This window comes from Marmota monax, unplaced genomic scaffold (genome assembly GCF_021218885.2).
Source record: "Marmota monax isolate L192 unplaced genomic scaffold, Marmota_monax_Labrador192_F-V1.1 WCK01_AAM20220418_F8-fsc00023, whole genome shotgun sequence".
Classification (NCBI taxonomy): domain Eukaryota; kingdom Metazoa; phylum Chordata; class Mammalia; order Rodentia; family Sciuridae; genus Marmota; species Marmota monax.
In genome coordinates, this window is record NW_026692907.1 from 13404115 (window position 1) to 13427256 (window position 23142).

General features: G+C 41.6%; 1 long non-coding RNA gene across 2 annotated transcripts; it reads right to left on the reverse strand.

The window, feature by feature from the left end:
- Window positions 1–2615: 2615 nt before the first annotated feature.
- LOC124096978 (uncharacterized) lies at window positions 2616–21313 on the reverse strand. Of its 2 annotated transcripts, none has more exons than XR_009227402.1 (3): window positions 20724–21313; window positions 19753–19992; window positions 2616–19424 (listed from the first exon to the last, which is right to left on the reverse strand). It is a non-coding gene; the product is annotated as an uncharacterized LOC124096978 (long non-coding RNA). The 2 variants fall into 2 exon arrangements; XR_009227403.1 differs by lacking the exon at window positions 20724–21313 and adding an exon at window positions 20312–20409.
- Window positions 21314–23142: the final 1829 nt, after the last annotated feature.

The window sequence follows — 23142 nt, forward strand, 5'->3', positions numbered from 1 at the left end:
TCTTGCAAAGATTCACTTGACACCATGGTATCCAATGATCCTCATATCCTTGATGCATTGAAGGCAGCATCTCTCTCTTTCCTCTGTCACCATCTTCCTTCTCTAAACTTTGCAGACCCTGGGCCTGGGCAGGGAAAGCCCAAGGATGATTTACAACTGAGCCACATCTCCAATCCTTTTTATTTTATTATTTTAAAGACTAGCTAAGTTGTTTAGCTAAGTTGTCTAGCTAGGTTGTTTAGGACCTTGCTAAGTTGCTGAGGTTGGCCTTGAACTTGAGCTACTCCTGCCTTAGCCTCCCCAGTCACAGGCATGCACCCCTATACCAGGCTATGGAGAGCTATTTCTGGGATAGCAGCTCACCAATTCTCAGAAAAATTATCATCTCCAAGTGATACCGCTGGTTATCCGTGATGAGTCCTTCTTCCCTACATGTTGAAGTTTGAACATCAGCGCAGCCTGCCAAGGCAAGCAGGGTTTATTTAAAAAGGGATAATGTAGACTTCTCCCCGGGAGGGAGAAGGGGGCCATAGCTGGTATCCTGGTATCCCAAGAAGTGAGGTGTTCTGCCCATTTTATATATCCTAGGCTTCCTTTGTTCTCCTGCATTTCCTCCCTATCTCTCTCCTTCCTGTGAATGTGACTAGGCCCTGGAAGGCTCCGTGGGAGGGCCCAAAGGTGGGAAACAGGTGGTCTGAAGGGGAAAGGACCGGATGCAGCAGCCAAGGACACATTAACAATCTTATAACTCCCTGTGGGTGGGTGGGTGGAGCAATTCCTGGGACAGGTTACTTTGTCCACAAGTTGGAGCAGGGGCAGGTTCTGGATAAGGGGTGCAGGAAGGGCTCTGAAGGAATTAACATTTCAGTTCCTCAGGGGATAGTCTCCTACTTTCCAGACTCAAAATTAGCCTCCTGGATCCGATCTGACTCAATTTACCTATCTCTACTGACTGCCTGTCTAATTGTGACTTCACAAGTAGCATGCCCTATTCTCTGAGAGCAGTTCCCTGCAAAGGAGACATCTGGCCCTCAGTCAACCATCTTTTATATAGTATGGTGGATGGGGGTAATTTGAGATTTGGTTCTAATGAAGTGACTACTTTTGAAAAAGCTCTGATTCTCTCCTTCTTACCTTTTTATATTTTGGAAGAACAATGTGAGGTGAAAGTGTAACTCCTCTTGTTGCAGCATCCTAGGGAAAGGTCCCTTTTGTCTTTATGTAATTTTCTACTTTTCCTCTTTCCAAGGTTTTTTTTTTTTTTTAATTTAAAATATATTTTATCTCATGTAATTTTTTTTGTTTTTTTTAATAAACGGTTTACATATGAGAATTTTGCCACCCCAGCTTTCTTTTGCAGAACTTTGTATGTAACATTCCTGTATTCTTTTGCTTTCAGTCTACTTGTATCTTTAAATGAGTCTCCTATAGATTACCTACAGTTGAATTTTTTTTTAGATCTAATTCTGTTACTCAAGCTTTTTGTTTTGATTGGTGTTTTGTAATAATGCATTTATAATCAAATAAATTTCTAACAAAATAAAAAATAAAAATTAAAAGAAAAGAAAAAGCTCTGAAAGAAAATGCTAATATCAGGCTGCAGTTCTCTGATGAAAGAAAGTGGGAACTTTAAACACCTGGTTTTTTAGCTTCGGGCTTTTCTACCATTCTTAAAAAAAAGGAAGAATTCCTCTCACATCTCATACCACATTATATTTCTCCTGTGCCAGATACTGCAAACACAGCAATGTATAGTCATAGTTTCTACTCTCATAGAACTCATAATCTCATGTGACATTAAACACACACACACACAGACACCACCTATATCTATGCAATTGAGATGTAGTAAGTGCTCTGCAGGAAAAGCTCAGAGTGTTATGAGACTGGACATAGGGGTGTTAGAAAAAGTTCTCTGATAATTAATACTTAGCTAGAAACTGAAGTGTGGGCACAAAAAGTGGGACCCAAAAGACAGATGGGACCCAGATTGCCTGGGACCTGATGAGGAATCCTCAGTGATTTTTAAAAACCAGCTGATGACATGACCAAATTTGCATTTAAAAAAAAAAAAAGGCACTTGCAACATTCCTGCTTCAGGCTCCCAACAACTTGAGAGGCTGAAGCAGCAATGTTGCAAGTTCAAGGTCAGCCTAAGCAACTTAACAAGACTCTGTCTCAAAATAAAAGAATATAAAGGGCTGGAGATGCAACTCAGTAACAGAATGCTGTGGATTCAAATCCCAGTACTGAAAAAACAAAGTAACCAATTAATTAAATAAAATTATACACAAAAAAATATGCAAGGGCTTCACTAACATGGATTCATTAAAAAATGGCAAATTTTATCATGTTAGAATATTGAGGTTAAATTTGAGACCCGCTAGGGTTTTTAAATTTTCCCCTGGAAATGAAAAAGAGATGATAAAGTAAATGGGGAAGATTCATGTCCAGACGTACTCTATACATTACACTATTGTAGGCTTTGTTACTAAAAATCCATGGGGGTGGGGGGACCATGATGCTTTCTCCATAAAAAAAGGGCATCTACATTTCCAATAGTGTTATGCTCGAATTCGGGACCCCCAAAAGACCACCAGAGACCAAGATCGATGTAAGCAGCAAAGAGGTGTTTATTGCGAGCTAGCTCGGTCCTCCTCGCACACAGCAACAGGTGACGCTAAGAGGCCTGAGCCCAGATTTTGCAGTAGTTTTATACATTCTTTGGAGAAGGCAGGGACCCCCACATACATCATAGCATCTCTTAGCAAATCACCACACACCGGGGGAAATTCAAATAACAACTCTAAAACATGATTAGTGTATCAAGTGGCGGGAAAGAATCTGGAAAGAATTATTGGTTAGTTCAAGGGGTTGACGCACTTAAAATTGATTGGTTTAAATCGTGAGGATGTCGCAAGGGGGGTGCAAGGGGGGTACATGCCAAACTGCAGGGCTTCTAGTTTAGATATTGGTCATCACACCTAGGTGGGGGCCATCTGGAATTTCAGATATGTAGATATCTTGGCCTATCTTAGGTGATCACCATCTTCGGCTTTTCCGAGAACTGTTTCCATAGAGCTTTTCTGTAGTATTTTCCTGACTTTAGGACTACAGTAGGTCAGAGGTTAAGTTTCAGAGCAAAATGAGGTCCCAAGTAGAATGAGATTTCTTAGGTCTTTCAATAGAAGGCATAGCTTTCTGGAAATCTTGTCTTTATTAATATATCTTTGAGAATTTTTGCTGTAATGCCATATTCGTGGGACCCCAATAGACACCAAGGAGCCGAATCTGATGCAATCACACAAGAGTCTTTATTGCAAGCCCAAGCCTAGATTCACAACTGTTTTGGATGCAGCAGTCCCTAGGAGTGGGTCCTGGCCCTCAGTTCAGTGAGGATTATAGGTTTTGGGGGAAACTCTACGCATCACAACATCACACAGCAAATCATTTCATACCGCAGGAAAATTAAACAACTCTTAATATTGATTAGCACATTCACTGGTAGGAACAAGTTGGGTAAGGGTGATTGGTTAGTTCTAGAGGTGGATACATTTGAACTGATTGGTTTAAGCCACGAGGGGTTGCAAGAGTGTGTATGCTAAACTTGCAGGGTTGCCTAATCATGTTACCAATCACCGAAACTACTGGGGGGGTCACCTGGCATTTCAGATATTTTCCCTGTCTCATGCTGATTGGTGGTTGCTAGGGGGTTGCTGTGGGTCCTCAACTAGGGTAACTGAGTCAGGGTCACCTGGTGCTGCAGATCTCTCCAGTTAAATAACTCAGCAGGGTGGGTATGTGCCTAGGAGAGCTCTGTGGGTTTTTCCTAGGACAAAGGTCACGCCCCCTCCCTCTGGACAGGCCTTGAGGTAGAAGCTGGTTTCTCAAAAATGGAGTCACATCAGTTTCTCATTGCCTTCCCACCAGACCTAAACCTCAGTTTTATGGGTTGAATATGTGGTATCCCTGAAAAGCTCATGTGTGAGATAGCAAGATGTTCAGAGGAGATGATTACTATAAATCCCTTAACCTAAACTGATGTGGATTAATTGGGTAGTAACTATAGGCAGGTAAAGTGTGAGTGGAGGAAATGGGTCACTGGGGGCATGCCTTTGGGGGTTTATATTTTGTCCCTGGTGAGCAAAGCTTCTGCTTCCTGACTGTCATGTCCTGAACTGCTTTCCTCCACCATGCCCTTGGGCCACTGCCTCACTGTGGGCCCAGAGCTATGGAGTCAACTGACCATGGACTGAACCTCTAAAACCATGAGACAAAATAAACTGGGGTTGTAGCTCAGTGGTAGAGCGCTTGCCTAGCATATGTGAGGCTCTGGGTTCAATCCCCCGCACCACATAAAACTAAATAAACAAATAAAGTATTGTGTCCATCTACAACTAAAAACAAAACACTGCTGGGGTTACACATGTAGCTGAGTGGTAGAGCACTTGCTTAGCATGTAAGAGGCCCTGGATTCAATTCCCAGAACCACATACATGTGTGCACATACACACATACATATACAAGCAAATAAATAAATAAATAAAATACTGCTGTATTATGAAGAAAGGGGTCAGCAAACATAGCCTGGATCCTCTCCTCTCCTAGGTTTGCTGTCCATAGAGACACTGCTAGTTGATCCCAGGAAGATGTAGATAGGTGGTTGCAACTCTCCTTCCTGCAGACCCTAGATGTGGCCTTGAAAATCTCAGCAAAGTACTCTAAGCAGCTATCTGCAGCTGAATTTGAGATATTCCTGAAGATACTAATTTCAAAGTGGGAAAACACACACACCCCTACCTCAAGCAATGGGAGTTAAAATAATTCCTTTGTAATTTTGTTTTCGAAGATACTAGCAGAAAATGAAAATGAATTTTCCACTAGCTAATTTGGGACAGTTGTATCCTTTTCCCCACCATATCCCCCTCCCCCTCCATACAGTCTTGCTGTGTTGCCCAGGTTGGCCTTGGTCTCCTGGGGCTCAAGGAATCCTCCTGTCTCAGCCTTCCAAGTAGTTGGTGTTACAGGTGTAGGCCACATCTGACAATTTCCTGCTCTTTAGCATCACATATCTCATAATCTCTTGGAAAATAAAAGTAATAGTCCAAATGCATTAACCAAGATGTAATCAGCTTACTTTATCCCATTTCAATTATGTGAATCTTTTTTGTATTTTAATTAAGTTTGGGGTATTACATACCCAAAACACTTTGAAGCAATTTAAAGAACCCAGCTGAAAATGTTTCAGGCACCTTTTTCTGTTTATTTGTTTTTTAGTTGTAGACGGATACCTTTATTTTTATGTGGTGTTGAGGATGGAAGCCAGTGCCTCACTCTGCAAGGGCAGATTGAACCCAGGGCTTTGTGCATGTGAGGCACCAACTGAGTTATATCCTCAGCCCAGGCACACATTCTTAAAGAACTTGGCATTCTTTTTAATGAGAATGCTGTAGAGAATCATCATGTATTAGATATGGGGGGAAAACCCACAATGTGGGTGGGCTTCTGTTGTCTTTCTTGCCCTGATTTATTTTAATGAAGAATTCATTCCAGGCATGGTGGCAAACACCTGTATTCCCAGTGATTCAGGTATCTAAAGTAGGAGGATCTCAAGCTCCAGGCCAGTCTTGGCAAATTAATAAGATCAGCTCAAAATTTTCAAAAGGAGCCGGGATGTAGCTCAGTGGTAGACTGCCCTTGGGTTCAATGCCCAGTACCAAATAACAATAATAATTCAGGAAGTAAGTAAGAGATGAACTTGATTGGTAATGGTTAATATGATTGAAGAGGGTAGATAGTGTAAACATAAATGGCAGCTGTAAGAATGCATGCTTCAGAAAAGAAATCAATCCATTTAAAATGGTATAGATAATTTGTCATAGTTATAATTGGTTGGCTTCTTTGAGAAGCTAAAAATGTATGAGGCATAATAAAACATAATCAGTGCAGCAGAAACAAGAGTGTTCCTCTGCATTGTATGATCAAGATAGAACACTCCACAGGATCTGATGGGGGCAGTTTAACGTTCCCACTGCTAAAATCTGATTTCCAAAGCATTAACTCCAAGTCAAAGTTTTGTGCAGCACAGATTTGGTCCACAGATGAATGCTTCTCACTCATGGTCAATAAGCATGTGATCTTTTACAGGACATTATTACTATTTCTAGTCTATACAGAATATTCTCGTTTTCAAATGTAAACATAATAGGAAAGCCATTGACAAGACAGCAAGCTATAGACTGCTCAGATGTTCCAAGACTGATCAGATGTTTCTTAAAACTGACTACTTAGTACCTGTATGACTTACCTCCTGAACAGCTTTGCTGATGTTGTCCTCCTTGGATTCACCATTCCATAGCAAAACTAAAAAAATGGCTGATCTCACCAGTTAATAGAAAATGAAGCATTCATGGCTTTTTGCCTCCTATACAACAAATATTCTTTCAAAAATGATGTTTGAGTACTGCAACTTCACTCTTTAGACTAACAAAAAAGGTTTTTGCCAATCCTGAAGATTGTGCTAGCTTTGGCAAGGGGAAGAATGCCAATAAGTATCTTCAACCAGATGAGAATGGAACATGTACGAAGAGCCCATCTGAACGACCTTGAAAATACTGTTCCATTTTTTGGTACTGTACCATTACATTAATTGAATGGTCCAGACCTCTCTACGAACATGCTGTACTTCAGCCTTTAGTTGGAACATAGATTTACCACACAATTGTGTATTTGACATCACAACCCCAGCCAAACAGAGCTTTGGCTTCCTTTGTTGGATATGAAATTACTTTTTCAATGACCTCCAGGTTGCATAGATTTAGCTGTAAATAAAATCAGTTTCCTCATTATGTGATTAGTTTCTAAGAATTCTACACTTACATACATAATGAATATTTCCTGAAGATTTAGGTAGGAGGGGAGCAGAAAAATTAAGAGATGAGGCCAGGCACAGTGGCACATGCCTGTAATCCCAGTGACTCAAGAGTCTGAGACAGGAGGATTGCCAAATACAAAGCCAACCTCAGCACTTCAGCAAGGCCTTGAACAACTTAGTGAGACCCTGTCTCAAAATAAACAATAAAAAGGGCTGGGAATGTGGCTCAATGGTTAAGCAATCCTGGGTTAAATCCCTAGTATTAAAAAAAAAAAAAAATTGGGGAAAACCTATTTTAAAGATTAACATCACACATATCCTTTATTCTTGGTTTGTATTTGCTCTAGAAATTTAACAATAATTCTTGACTTTCAATTCTTTTACAAGAATTCTGATTGTTATAATTTGCAATGTTCATCAACATTTCATATTGTGAATCTATTTTAAAAAATGCACATACGAGAAATCTATATTTAAATGCTGCTATAACAGGCATATGAAATAAGAATTTAGAGAATTAAAACTGTTTTACTTAAAACTACTAAAGGTACTGTTTTGTCTCAGACATTGCATGTTTATATTTTAAGAAATCACGTCACATTTAGTTGCTGTTTTGTGCATATAGATAAATAAGTATACAACTACATCTTTACTACAACTCCAAAGAGGTGGGCTGGTAGGTTGCCCAGTTTCACCAGAAAAGGCATAAGGCCATCAATACCGGGTAAGCTACTTCTCAGCCAGACCTTTTTCTTGTTCTTATTTTTAGTTAGTACTTTCATGGTTATTGTATTTAGTTTTATGTTTCACCAAATTTTAAAGCTACATTGACAGAAACCCTGGAAATGTCTAAGATCTTACAGATTAGAGAAGTTTAAATGCATAAGAACATAGCAATTACATTTTAATTGCTTACTTGAAAGAGCAGTTACTGTCACACAAAAACCACTTAAGAGTAAAAAAATGAACGAAATTTTGTTGGACCCAAAAGTGTTATTAAATTTTTATTGTAAAAATACATAATATTAAATAATATATATAACATTAAATCTGTTTTTTACGTGAACGATTCTGAGGCATTAAGCACATTCATATTGTTATATAACCATCAACATCCATCTCCAGAAATTTTTCAACATTCATCCCAAATAAATCTCTGTATTCATTAAGCACTAACTCTCAGTCCTCTTCTCCCTCCTGTCCCTGGCAACAGTCATTCTATTTTCTGGCCCTATGAATATGAATATCCTAGGAACCTCTTCTGAGTAGAGTCATATGGTATTTGTCCTTTTGTCTGGCTCATTTTACTTAATATCTTCGTGGTTCATCTATGTTGTTGTGTGTATCAGAACTTTCTTCCTTTTTAAGGCTGGATGATATTCCAATGTATGTGTGCACCCATTTTATTTATCCATTCAATCAAGGGACACCTGGATTGCTATTTTTTGACTACTGTGAATAATGCTGCTATGAATGTGTGTGTAAACATACCCATTATATAGTACCTCTTCCCTTTTTGGGGGTATCATGGTGTTAACATCCACTCTTCCCAATCTCAATGTGCCTAGACTAGAACACAATACATCAATCAAACACGAAACCAAAAAGGCAGTGAAATAACCCTATCTGCTTTCTCTTGCAGCACTTCTCACTCAGCATGATAAAAACCTGACATCTTAACACCTACCAACTGCCTTAGAGATGTGGAAGACCTCTAGGCCTAGGCAAGCTTGTGGACCAGAAATGGAAGCCGGCACAGCTCCGTTTGTAGAAGTATAGCAGCAATTCCAAACTACATCCACACTCAGCTCTGCAACTTCCAAAAGATGTGGGTGTGGATGCTGAGGTCAAGGTTAAGCAAGTATAAAATCAGACGAATTTTTATAAAACTAGTCACAGAGAAAACAGGAAGACCAGGGAAGGTGGTGAAATTCCCACTAAGGCCAACAACTGCACAACACATTAGTCCCTGAAGCACTTTTTCCACCTGCTAAAACACTAAAAATCAGGAGAGTTTTAAATTACTTGAGAATTCACCAGTCCCCGAATTCTCTTCCTAGGAGTTCTTCCAGACCTTCTGTCATAAATTCCTTCTCTGTTTGAGAGAGAAAACTCTTAAGGAATTTTAGGAGCAGCAGTGTAATACACAACTGGGCAGAACCGTGTGTGTGTGTGTGTGTGTTGAGGGGGGTAATGGGAATTGAATACCCAGGCCTTGTGCACACTAGGCAAGCTACATCCCCCACTTTTTTTTTTTTAATTAAAGATAGGGTTTCCCTAAGTCACCCAGGCTGGCCTAGAACTTGTGATCCTCTCTTGTCTCAGCCTCCCAAGTACTTGGGATTACAGGTGGGTGCTACACCCCTCTATTAATAAAAACATAGCTGAGTTTATGGCTTAAAGAAGTTTTGAAGTGGGCATGGTGATGCATGCCTATAATCCTAGTGACTCAGAAGCAGAAGCATGAGGATCACAAGTTCAAGTCCAGCTTCAGCAACTTAGCAAGGCCCCAACTTGAAATATAAAGGGCTGGAGATGGGCTCAGTGGTTAGGAACCCCTTGGTTAAAGCCCTGCTACCAAAAAAAAAAAAGTTTTGAGAGGTTATGTGAAGGTACTGGATGCTCCAATGTGCTCAGAGTGTTTGTACAACAGTTCAGAGCCAAGCAGTTATGGCTCAAGGGGTCACCACCAGGAAAGGCTGCTATTTGAGTAGAAAGGAGAGAGGTTAGAGAACTGTGAACCTAAAGAGGAACAGTGACCAGGATGGTGAAGACTAGAACAATGGACAACAGGGATTGCTCCCTACAGATCCCCTTTCGTCCTCAGACCATTCCAGTGAAGGACTTGATAATAAAACTGCCAGTATCTGAGACACTGAAGAGGTGGTCTCAACTAGTGGGTAAAGGTCCACTGTATATTACAGTCACATGTATGCTCTTGCGTCCCAGGTATAGGTAGTTTCAAATAGGGCCTGTCCTCAGCAGGCCCTGCCTCAGTACTCAAGCTCAGTGCTCTAGGTTCTTTCACAGATCAGCCAGCCATCTACAGGGTGCTAAGACTCCTACTAGATAGACACCAGCCTAGAAGAGGCAATAGGTTCCTGCTCAGGCTTGAGCCTAAAATATGTTACATGAAATTACATGCAGTGGACTGTGATCCAACATAAAGTCATGTACTTTGATATGCATTCATTGGTATTTCATATGTAGAGTGCTTTTAGGAGTCTGTAGAAAGAGGGATCACTGGCAGAAGGAATGTGAGAATGGAGATTTTCTAACAACCCCACCCTCTACCCCCAGAAGTATTCTCTAGACTAGGATGCAGGTTAAAGATGCCTGGTTTGCTAAATTTCCTAGGCCTTCCTACAAATATACTGACTTGGTATGTATAGTTTCATATCCCTGAAATCAATGTGTGTCAGGTATTGCAGTAGAGTAGTCCTTGTTCACCTGATGGAAATAAAATAATTTATATTTTATTTTTATCTAAAAATATTGCAATATTTTTTGATAAAATATTGCAATATTGTCATTCAATGAATGTTTTCTCAGAGGAGATTCTAAACATCTTGAAAGGAACATGACAGCCTGCCATCCATTCCTTAAACACAACGATGAATTTTACTCATGCAGTAATTATCAATACGGTTCGACATGTAGAGCTTTCCTTCTGCCTAGGACAAATTTCATTTTGAACATTTAATAGTGTAGTGCCAAGTGTCAGCCTATCCTAATCAGGTTACCCTTCACAATTATAAAATGGCACAAATTTCTCTGAATACCACTCGAGAAAATATAATTCATATTTAGTATTTCCTAATATCAAAATCTCCTGAAGATTCAAAGGTTCCAAAAATCTTATACACGTTTTGCTCAGCACCACAATATCTGTGCTGCCATGCAAACTACCACATCGTGGTTTTCCTTTCGTATTATGAAACAAAGCAGAGAGATGGGGTAACCTTCTCTATAGCTCAGGAGAAACAAATGAAGGAATGGTGCATCCCACTCTTCTTTCACCATCTGTCTTTCTTCCTGAGCACGAGGAGGCTCCTCGGGTGGAAGGCAAGATGGCTGCCATCCTTCAGTTATCACAGTACTGTACCTTTAGAATGGACAGCATCAGCACTGTGATAACTGAGCCAGGGCAGCCTGTCAGTCACTGTACTGGTCAGCAGTGTTCTTGCTGGGCAGCTGCATTACTCCCTCAAAGACTCCCCACGAAGTGAAGGATTAAAAGATCCCCTTCTGGTTGAAGACGTGAGGTGGGGGTTGGAGTCCAACAGTGGTGAGGCTGAAATATTAAAAGGCCCAGTTGAATTACATTAGAATGAGAGGTGAACATGTGATTTATACATATTAATGAGGATGAACAACCATGTGATTAGGCTTTCACAATGATAACACATCAAGTAAGCAGTAAGCTTCCCAGTGACGTCTCCTCCATGCATGTACTCAAGACTCCAGCTCCCTGACTTCAGTCATGCCATAAATATTTACTGATGCACTATTATTTTCCAAGACCTCTTCAGGATGTTTAGGTAGATAAATGAAACATGGTTCTTGCTCCTAAACATGGCAATAATGCTTTATATCTTCCTAACACTCAATAAAACTTCTGTTTTCTCATTTGACTTCCACAAGAACCCTACAGGGTTAACAATGAATTATTCATTAACTCATCCAAAAAGGATTATGGAAATAGCTAAGATATCATTACCGCCCTTTTCACAGATACAAAAATGACTAAAATTATGGCAAACCATAGTAGGCCCAAATCCATGGTCAAAGATGGAACTCTTTGCTTTTGTCTCTCATCCACCCTAGCTCTCCTACTCAACCAACAGGATGTTCAGTTTATACCATTTATCCAAACATAAGGATTTCTGAAAATGTCTACTTTCTGCTGATGAGTATTAGTTCTCATTAACTCAAGTCATGAAGCAGGAACTAGTGCAGTTTTATTTTTATTTTTTAAAAGAGAGAATTTTTAAAATATTTATTTATTTATTTTTTAGTTATTGGCGGGCACAACATCTTTGTCTGTATGTGGTGCTGAGGATCGAACCCGGGCCGCACGCATGCCAGGCGAGCGCGCTACCGCTTGAGCCACATCCCCAGCCCCGCAGTTTTATGATTTAAGAAGAAATTCAAGCCTGGCATGTGAAGCATGCCTGTTAATCCCAGCAGATTGGGAGGCTGAGGCAGGAGGACTGCAGGCTCAAAGCCAGCCTCAGCAAGGCTATAAGCAACCTAGTGAGATCCTGTCTCAAAAAAAAAGCAAGATCCTCCTTTCATAGCTAGGAACATACTCAAGTTGATGACATTGGTAGATAGTATTTAGCACACCTGGGGATGTTTTTCACTATAGTTTATGCAATTATACAGTTATAGGGGTACAAGAATAAGTGGACAGTCTTTGGAATGCCTTTTTCCCCTTATTTTAAAAAATTTTATAAAAAAAGTTTTTATAAAAAATGCTTTACCACTGAGCTACAACACCAGCCCCTGGAATGCCTTTTTGAAAAATCAACATACATGCCGGGCACAGTGGCACATGCCTATAATCCCAATGATTCAGGAGGCTGAGGCAGGAGAATCACAAGTTCAAAGCCAGCCTCAGTAATGGCGAGGCACTAAGCAACTCAGTGAGACCCTGTCTCTAAAAAAAAGCTACAAAATAGTGCTGGGAATGTAGCTCAGTGGTTAAGTGCCCCTGAGTTCAATCCCGGGTACCCCCCCTCCCAAATCAACATACTATCTTTGAAATTATCTGTATCTTTGACTTATACCCTGAAATAATTTCAATGATGATTCTTACTTTTGATAAAAGGTACAAAAAGACTCTGAAATTGGAATCCAAGAGTCAGAATACCAACTTATTAAAACCATGATTCACCCAGGGTTTTTCCACGTCAGTCATAAGGTCTCAAGTTATTTCAGTATGAGTGGAACTTGACAGATATTTGAAAAATAATTATGTTTTCAATTAGACATTTGCTCAATTTCAAAGACTCATTATATGCAAATTAGATATTAGCACTGTACTTCAAATAAGTCAGATAGATGAATCAGTTCTGCAGTTCAGCAGAAGTCAGAAAAGAGTACAGTCAATCTAGTTCAACTATTAACTGTATGTACGATGAAATTGACCTGATCTTCACAAAAGTGATATCGAATAAAATAATCCACCTCCACACAAATTAAAAACAATATTCTCTAAAGTGCAAAAATATCTAAATGTTAAGGAGGTCATCATCTAGGTCGCAGCCAACTGATGTAATGCAGAGTTGAAACACGAGAGGGCAATGAAGATTTAAAAAAACACCACGACAGGCTAGATCTCACAACCTAAGTAAGGTTCCTGGAAATCGCTGTGTATTTTCACCCAAATTATAAACATCTGTTAGGTGAACCAAGACACTGCAACTGTTAGAATGAAATTTTAGTTTTTGATTCATCAAGAAGGATAAAAAGATTATCACCTAACGTTTCCTGACCATAAATTCTGTCGGCTTTATAAAAGACACAGTACCCACTTACCCTGAAATACTGGATGCTGGAGAAGTATGGAAACAAATACCCTTGAGATACTTACTAGCTGTGAGACAGCGCTTTGCTGAGATTGAGTATTAGTGCAAGTGGATTTCTAAATACGAAAGACAAAAGGTGAACTGAATGTGTAATAAGCTGAAAAGCTGAAATTCGCTCCATTAAGCCATTGCCCTAAATCACACAACTACTGAACATTTTTGGTAAAATAAAAGATATTTCCTTTTTTAAACTATTTTTTCCTCTCATTTTTTCCTACTGATACCCCTGATAGCCCCTCCAAAAAAAAATTGGTAAAAAAAAAAAAAGGCCAAGCATTGATAATGATAAGAAGCAAACTGTCATTATTCTGTTAATACTTAAATTTACGTTCCCTTAGACTAATTCAAAAGCAGCTTCAGAGGAATAAAAATATATTTCCCAAATATTTTTAAATAATAATAAATGCTTCAAAAGTGTAGTTTTGTTTCTTCTGGGACATTACTCTTTGTAAATGTACATTTTTGAAAAACAAAACCTAACAGAAACATTTCTTTTTCTATATACTTTTTTATAAGAAATTTTTTCATTAAAAACAAGTTGCCACAGGTACTCAGGCTATAGTAAGAAAGCACCCTGTAAAGTAAGGGGAGGAGAAAGCAGTGATGCCAAATACTTTCCTCCAAAGAACAAACTGATTTTAAATGCAGATCTTCTAAGAAAAATGATAAAATAGAGCCATTTCTTCATGATGCATGCCCCAAATACTAGCTTGAAAAGCAAGTACTTCTGTACCATTGATAATACCAAAGAACTTGCTTCTTTGGTGGAATACAAATGTATATTCAAAACACACATGACATTCTTAGACAAACTGAAAATGAACATATGATTCTAAACCTTTAAACATCAATTATATAGTCAATAATTAGAAATACTGTGAAACAAGTTGCTGGAATGTCAAAGTATTTTAAAACTATAGCTATTTAAATCCACTGTTCTTTTAACTAAAGGGAGATTTTTCCCCCCCATTTGAAAACCATAACCCAATTTAATGACAAATCATAAATGTACAAATGTGACCACACTGTGATGCTGTAAAAATGTACTGTAAGCAAAAGATGCTCAAATGTTAACTTCTCGGTCAGGTAAGGTGGTGCACGCCTGTAATCCCAGCAGTTCAGAAGGCTGAGGCAGGAGGATTGCACATCTGAGACCAGCTTCAGAAATTTAGTGAGGCACTAAACAACTCAGGAGACACTGTCTCAAAATAAAATATAAAAGGCCTGGGAAGACGGCTCAGGAGTTAAGAGATGGAATCCTGGATTCCATCTCCCGGTTATACAAAATAAAAACAAAACAAAGGTCAACCTCTGCTTTGTCAGAAGTATACAGCATGTACACCTGCATTTTACTGCAAACTTTGCTATATAATAGTTTATTTTAAATTTGTGCCAAAAATTTGTGGGAAACCTAGAACGAAGAGGTTACAGATTTTTTTTTTTTTTTTTTTTTTTTTTAGATACAGGGTCTAAGTTGCTTAGCTTTGCTAAATTGCTGAGGTTTGCTTTGGACTTGCGATCCTCCTGCCTTAGCTTCCCTAGCCACTGGGATTACAGGCCACCATGCCTGGCTCAGATTGTTTTCTAGTTTAAGGAGAATGAAATTGGTTAAAGTAGCAAGGAAAAGTCAAAGATCACTGCCCTGTGCAAAGTCACGTCCAATCTTCAAGAGGAGCATTAACTAGGAGTGATTACAGAATGGTGTCACTGTTTTACCTGCTTCATACGTTGGCCTCTAAACAGTCTCAGGCTATAAACCTTAGCAGCCATATGGACAAAAACACTGTTGCAGTAACACACAGAGAGAAATGACCTTTCTTCTCTTATGCTGACTGGGATTTTGGTCCAGAGGGATCCAGGGGACTAAAAATTTACAAATAAATGAACTAGTTCATATATTCTATTTTATGGGCCTTTTCCGAAACTTCATACATGAAATTCAGCATAAGTGTTTTTTAGTCTGTCTACTCCATGTTTATTTAGCCTTCTGATGTTGCTCTAGTATGCACTCTCCCCATCTCCCAGACTTTGGATTTTACAGTTTGCTCACGAGTCAGTTTTATTCTGAGTTCACCTCTGTATTGTACCCTTTTATTTTTTTTTTTACCAATTGAATTTTATTTATTTATTTTTTATTTTTTTAATTTTTTATTGTTGGTTGTTGTATTGTACCCTTTTAGAATAACTGGTCAAAAATACACCAGTTAACCTCAAAACAGTCTCATTAATCGTGCCTAAAAAACTATGATGTCCTCATTACGATTGCACTGCCATTTAAAAATGCTGGATCTTAGGTTTTCAGATTCCCTTAATGGATAGCTAAAGGGGACAATACTAAAGACTTGCCGCTGACCTCCAATTCTAGAGCTGCAGGCCGTTCCAGAAACACAATTACACTCCATTTTTCTGCAGAATCCACCATTCTCACAGCTTCTACTCCTCCATGTGTAAAATAAACACATTTATACTTGTAACACACCACAGGGCACTGCGCATACCAAGTGCTGTGCTGTACACTTCGGCACTGTTTATGTCTTGCTTCCTGAAGTCAACAGCCCTCTTCCTAAAGTCAGAACCTGTTTTCTTCATGTCCCTTCAAACACTCTCAGACATTTGCACAAAGTACAAGCTCAACAAATATTTGACTAATTGATTAGCCTCTTCATTTTTTTTTCAGGAACCCTCTAAATCAGATTATCAACAAAAGCATGTTTAATTCCAGTCTGTACGATCCTACAAGGTACTTGACCATTTGTCATCTATAAAATGAGGGGATAGTAGCAAAAGGCCTTTAAATCCCCTCCAGTGCATTACTGAATCTCATTAGACAAAACAAAACCCCAAAGACAGTACTATCGCCATTCATGTGTTTTTTGGAGGAAAGTAGCCAGCTACACTGTGAGTCTAATTACTACTGGTAGAGCCCTGATGTGGGGGGCAGAAAGTAACTGAAGGAAAAAATTAAATAGAAAGTAAATGAAGGTAATGGATGAGTAGCATCATTAAAACCCCAACAGGTGTCACAACTGTTTTCTGATGTATTTTGTTATGCCCAGGAGCCTTTTACAAAAGCAGCTATGGCCAGGTATATGGGTATTCAAAATTTCCTACTGATACCCCTGATAGCCCCTCCAAAGGGGTTAGCAGGTTCTAGAGAACCTTCAAATTTTTTATTGCCCTCCCTTAGTAGGATACAGCTCCTAAAAGAAATCTACCAAGCAGTAACCAGGAGGTCTCATACAGTAATACTTTAATTCTCTTGAAATTCCCAAATCTTTACATGGAATATAGCAGTAGAAAGTAGGTGGCTGACAAATATGAAGTAATATTTCACACAATCACCTCTTTTGAAATTAAACCATGGACAAAAAGGAATAATACTGTAGACCAGAGTTGTCCAAAAGAAGTATAACATAACACACTGTATACACATATTGAAATATCACATTGTATGTCCAAGTGCTATGTGTTGAATAAAAATATATATTTTTATTTTTATTTTTATTTTTTTTTTATTTTTTTTTTAAAATATATATTTTTAAAAAAGCATAATATAAGCTACATATGTAATTTTAAGTTTCCTGGAAGCCACTTTTAAAAAGGCTAAAAAAAAAAATCAGTAGGTGAAATTAACTTTATTTAAATTTAACTTTATATATCCAAAACATTATCTAAACATGTAATCAATATAAAAATTATTAATGAGCTATTTTACTTTTTTTGTTGTTGTTGTTACTGAGTCTTTGAAATCTGGAGTGTATTTTATTTTTACAGCCCAATTCCCAATTCCAATGCTAAATTTTCAAGAAGTACTTAATCTGTGTTTATATTTCTTAATATTTAGTTTAATTGGATATACATATCTAATATATCTCCAAACATATTTAAGTATTCCGATAACTGATAGTGTGAATTTTGAAAATTAAATAAAACTAAGAACTCAGCTCATCTTCTCAGCCATTTCAGGAGGCTGACTAGATGCACATGTGGCTAGCAGCTACCCTATTAATGCAGGTAAAGGCAATCCTGTCTCTAGTACCTTGATTCTTTTAAACCTCAATCAAAACAAAAGATGTTGCTCATCAACCAGCAAGTCCTTCTACAGTATCTACCAGGCACTCAACTTATGTCAAGTGCTTTCTGCCCCACTTCCAATCCTTTAAGTCGTCAGTACTTCAGTGACTGATCATTTACTAGGCAGTCCTCCCCAGACAATTTTGGGAAGGGCTGCTTAGTAAAGAGAGAAAGGCTCATTTTGATTTAAGGACATAAAAAGAGACACTGAGATTCAAAGACTCTACAAGGCAAAGGTAGAAAATCCCGACACTGTTACTCCTTTGTCTGGGATGTTTGTCACCCTGCAAAAGTTACTTTGGGGTCATTGTTTATAATGAGCCTCTCAACTTACATAGAGCAGCTGTCACTGATCCTCAGAATCTCTGCCTTCTTCAAGTGCCCCCTCCTAACTTCCCCAACCACCTTTGTATCTAAACACACAGTAGAGCACATTCCAGGAGGCCCTCTTTAACTAATTCTGAAAAGTGCTTGTTCTTGTTGACATACTGAAACATATGAATAATTCAATAAATAAATCTCAAACCAAACTATTAATCATTCATTGTTCTGGGTACCTGAATCTATCTTGAGAAAAGCTTTTCTGAAATACCTGGAAAGTATCTTCCCTCTCTTTCCCAAAGGAACCAATTACAAACATCACAGCTTTCTCTACCTTCTCACTCCCCCTGTCAAAGTTCACTATGTTCCTCCTGCAGCTGATTTAAAAGTTGATCTTTTAAAGGAGCTGGATTCCTAAGGTAGTTCTATTTTGGGCCTTCTTCCTGTTCTGAAGCTAAAGTTGGAAGGGCTTAGGTGGTGATGTCATGGAAGGGAGACTGTTAGCTGTTACAGAAGGGTCTTCCCTGGCAATGCAGGGGACACTCTGGGGCATCTTTCTCCCCTCCTTCCCTGTGGAGTTCCAGCTATTCATTAGCCAAGAAGAAAACAAGTTCAAATAAGCGTGCAAACATTTACTTATTTTACATGCTGAATATGTCACAAATGAAAGGAGAAAAATGTCTCCTTCTAGAGAATAAGGGTGACCATCTCTTTCTCTACCCATCTTCTTCCCCCAATAATCTATGAAGGGCCAGGGGCAAGAAGGGTAGAAGAATAACACAGTTATAACAGAATAACACGCTGGTAAGAATAACACAGGGATTATATATCTAGGAGGCTTGAAGAGGGAAATACTGTTATGATATTCCAGACAGAAACCCTTGAGTCCCTTCTCTTCCCTTGTTTCCTCCTCCCTTTGGAATGGTTAGACTTGGGGCTGGGTGTGCCGTCTGCTTGGGAGGCGTGTTTGGCTCTGGAAAACCAAAAGGGGCCAGGGTGCCGCCCAGGGGAAAAAAAAGCCAGAAGACAGGCTGCTTAGGCCTGCTTCTGAGCTAAGTTTAGGAGAAGGGTAGAGGGGACTGCAAGATGTGAGCAGATTTCGATTGGAAGACCCACTGGGGAATAAAACACAGCACAGCACACTGGGCCGAAGGGGGCCACCTCTCCTTTTCACAACCTAAGCCCAGCCGTTGGTTGCCAGTGGTAGGGTACAGGGGTGAAGGAAGAGAAAAATCCCGACACAACTGTGGACCACAACTTGTCAGGAGGTTGAAGACAGATGTGCTGAACGCAATCAGCAGGTGAAGGGAGCGCTTTCTGCCAATTCTCGGGTGTTGGGGTTCTAGCTAAGAGACCTGGAGCTACAGGGGATTCCCTGGTTTCTCTGCTCACCTCGTCTCCAAAGCGGATAGAAGCACAGGTGTGGTTATTCTCCAGTAAGGTGGCAGCTGGCGTGCGGGCTGCGGAGTGAGGGAAAGGATTCCGCAGGGAAGGCAGTGGGGTCAGCTACGGCCAGGAGCTGGGGTATCCTCCAAGTCTCCTCCCCCTTCTTGAAAACCGACCTGGACCAGCATAAATTACAGCCACACACCCCCCTCCCCAATAATGTTTCTAATAAAAGAAACAGTCTCTCACACTAACATAAAAAACTGGAGCCCTGATTGATGGAAATAAACAGGTGAGCCCAGAGAGAAGCGGGAAAAGACTAGGAATGGGAGAAAGAAGGGGGGAGGCGTTCCCGAACGTGCGGAGAAAACGAGGCTTCCCCGCTCTCCCTCCACACTCCCTTCCTTCTGGCTCAAGAGAATCTGCGTGGCAGGGCACAAGCTTAAAATGCCACTCTGACAGACACTCCCGCCCCACACACCCGCTCCCATTCTCCCCGCCTACCCCAGGGTCCAGCGTCCCGGCCTCATGGTAGCGCTTGGTCCCCTAGGCACACTCGCCGCGCCGGGCTCGCCCTCACCCCGGACCGCCGCCGCCGCGGGGACTCCGGTCTTCCTCTCTCCTCCCTCCCTCCTCCTCCTCCGCCTCCTCCTCGCAGACTCCTCCCGCCGGATCCTTCATGTAAACAACATCCAGGCTCTATTTACAGTCGCCGCCGGACGGCGAGGAACCCACGCCAGCACCCTGGAAGAAGGCGGGGGTGGGGGAAAAGCGAGTGCGCAACATTTACACACACCCCGCCCCGCCCCTCCGTGCCGCTCCCCCCTCCAGGGGCCCGGAGCCGGGCGCCGGGGGGCTCCCCGAGCCCTCCTCCAACCTGCGCTGTCCCCGACCCGGCGCGGGCCCCGGGGAAACCGCGGAAATGCCCCTGGGCGAGGCCCCCCTTAGGAAAAATAACACACCCTAACAACAACAAACCCAGCCCAGCAACACCTCCGAGTCCGTCCCGGAGTGTAGAGCCCAGGGCCGCCCCGGGCCGCCGCCCCCGCGCCCAGCTGCCTACCCCGAGGTGGCGAACTGCGTGCGGTCCCCGGAGGCGGCAGAAGGCAGGCGGCCAGCGCTGGGCAGTGGCGCGCCCTCGGCCCCCGTCGCCGCCCGGCCCGCCCCCTGTCCCTCGCGCGGCGCCGAGGAAGCCGGGCCCGGTGTGTGCGTGTGCGAGTGCGCGCGCGCCGCGGCCAGCCTCGCCGAAACGGCTCTTTTTCGCCCCCGCGCCTTCCAGCGGCCCCGGCCCGGCTGGGGCGCGCCGCGAGCCCGGGCCCAGAGCGCAGCGGCCCGCGCTCCACCGCGGCGCACGGCGCGCACACGGACGACAACACGGTTGCTCGGAGTCCCGCGCGGTCGCCCGCCTCCCGCGGCCGCCGGGCCCCACGCGAGCCCCGCCACCCTCGAGCCCGGCCGGTCGGCCCCACACCCACCTGCGCCCCTGGGGGGTCCCGGGCCCCCCCTTCCTTTGTTCTTCCCGCTATTTGCATGAGGATTATCTAATGACGCAGCAAGGCTCGCCACAACGTGACCGTCGCCATTTTTCTGTTTTTATTCTATCTCTGCCATGTGATAGATGGTGGGGGGGGGGGGGTTGGAAATGGGAGAGAGACAGGATTAAAAAAAAAAAAACTTCCGGGTCTCATGACCGGGAAGGGAGAAAAACAAAAGGGAGACGAGACACAACTCTAAGGGAAGGATGTGTGTGTACGTGTGTGTGTGTGTGTGTTTGCGCGTGTGTGTGTGTTGGCGCGCCTGCGCGCCCGCCTTTCCCTCTGCTGTGAGAAGGGAGGCTCCGCCAGCGGACCTGGAGCATCCTTCCACCCTAGAGAGCCCGGCGATCCCGGTGGGCTCAGATCATAGCCTCTAGTTGTGGCGGTCGCCTATCCTGGCTCCACCACCGCCTCAAAAGCTCGGGGAAGCTGTCAGTTTGGCTCCTTCTCCGGCTGCCTTCACTTAGTTGTCCGCCCCAGCCTCGCGCTCTAGCTCCCGGCGTCTGGCTGGTTCTGGGTTATACTCAAGAGAAGTCTCGCCGTTACCTTGCGAGGGAAAAATGATAGTTTAAAGGTCACCGTATTTCTTAAGTTTTAAAACAGTTTGTCTCGACTCTTGTTTATGACAGCCGCGTGGCAGTACCAGGCAGAATCTAGTTCAAATCTTTTCCTTTCTATTCCCTTTTCTCTTTCTTCCCCAAAGCGGGACACACCCTAGTGTGGTGTTCTATCGGGTTTTGTTTTGTGGGGTCGGACCATTCATTGTGGATGGATTTATTTAGAAAGAAAATTTAAATAAATAATTGTTCTGGGTCAGGGTGGATTGTTACAGAAGACAGTTGCATAGAGCAAGGTGGATTCGTGTTACAATGATCTTATTCACATTCAGAGGGCATGATAGACATTTCTTTCCCAAATTCCTGGTTGCAGAAAAAAATTTTTTTTAAATATTCAAGAATGCTGCCACCGTTTTCCAGTGAGAAATAGAATTTGGTGCGTTTGTATACTACAGTATTTCCTTCGGGCACTTTCACTTTTGTTTCTCTTTTGAGTTTCTGGCTTTTGGGGAGGGGGGGGTCCTCTATTTTATAATTTAGAACAGAAATTACGTTAGAGTTGCATAGGGTTCCTCACTTTACTGGTAAAGAAAGGAGGACCCTTAGTAAAGACTTGAGTTGCTCTAGGTCACACATTTAATGAAAAGCCAGGTTTGCATTGAGCCCTACTCACCTGACGTTTCTTTCGTTGGGGGAGGCAGAAGACAGGGATGGGGTTGGGAGTTTCTTAGCAATGTAAGACAATGATTCTGCTTTGTAGCTTTCATATGCTAGAAGTTAAAAGATGGAGAACTCAGGGCTGCTATGAAACTGATCCTTCTTCACAACCCCTTTTCTTGAGTTTTGGTTGAAATGTGTGTGATAATTCAGATTTAGCTTCACCTGTCCCTGGGAGGGTGTGTGGTTTCTCAGGCAACATTGCTACATGATTGTTGTGAATGATTTTTATTAGACTCATAGAGTTGACCTCTTTCCCTTTTGTGCCACTATGTCCTTTTTGTATTTATTTCACTGTGCCTTTCACACTCTAGCACACAGAACAGTTGATGTATCTCCCTACTCCTCCCGGGGAATCTTTGAGGACCAGCCAGGGCCATGCCCTGTTCATCTTGTAACTCCCATATTTAGCATGATGCCTGGCAATGAATGAGCAAAAAAAGGTCTAGAGAACCTTTCCACAATTCCATCCTGACCAGTTCTAGGAAATTCCCTGAACATTTCTGGTGAAGGTGGAATACTTGATGTTTCTTGATTCTTCCACCTTTGCAGATCATTTTTGGCAGGCTTATTTAATGACAGAGCCAGGCAAAACATATTTTGCTCTCTCTTTTTTTTTTTTTTTTAACCAACTTCCTTTTTCTTTCTCCTCTTTTTACTATATTTGGTTTTTCTTTTTAAATTCTTTCTAATTCTAATTCGTATAAATAAATTAGTTTTGCCAATGTTTGCCCTTTGGGGATTGGTTTTGTTTTCATAGACTGCAAGTTTGGTTAAGTTTAAACTGTGTTTAACCCTTTTTAGCCTGGAAGCAAATAATCACAGGCAACATCTTTCTCTTTGGGGCAGGAGGGGTGAGGGCTGGTGATTGAACCCCAGCCTCCTGCATAATAGGTAAATGCTATACCACTACCTGGGCTCTGTGGTGCACACCTTTAACCCCAGTGGCTTGGAAGACTGAGGCAAAAGAATTGAGAGTTCAAAGCCAGCTTCAGCAGTTTAGCAAGCCCCTAACCAACTTATTGAGACCCTGTCTCAAAATAAAGAAGGACTGGGGATGTGGCTAAGTGGTTGAGTGCCCCTGG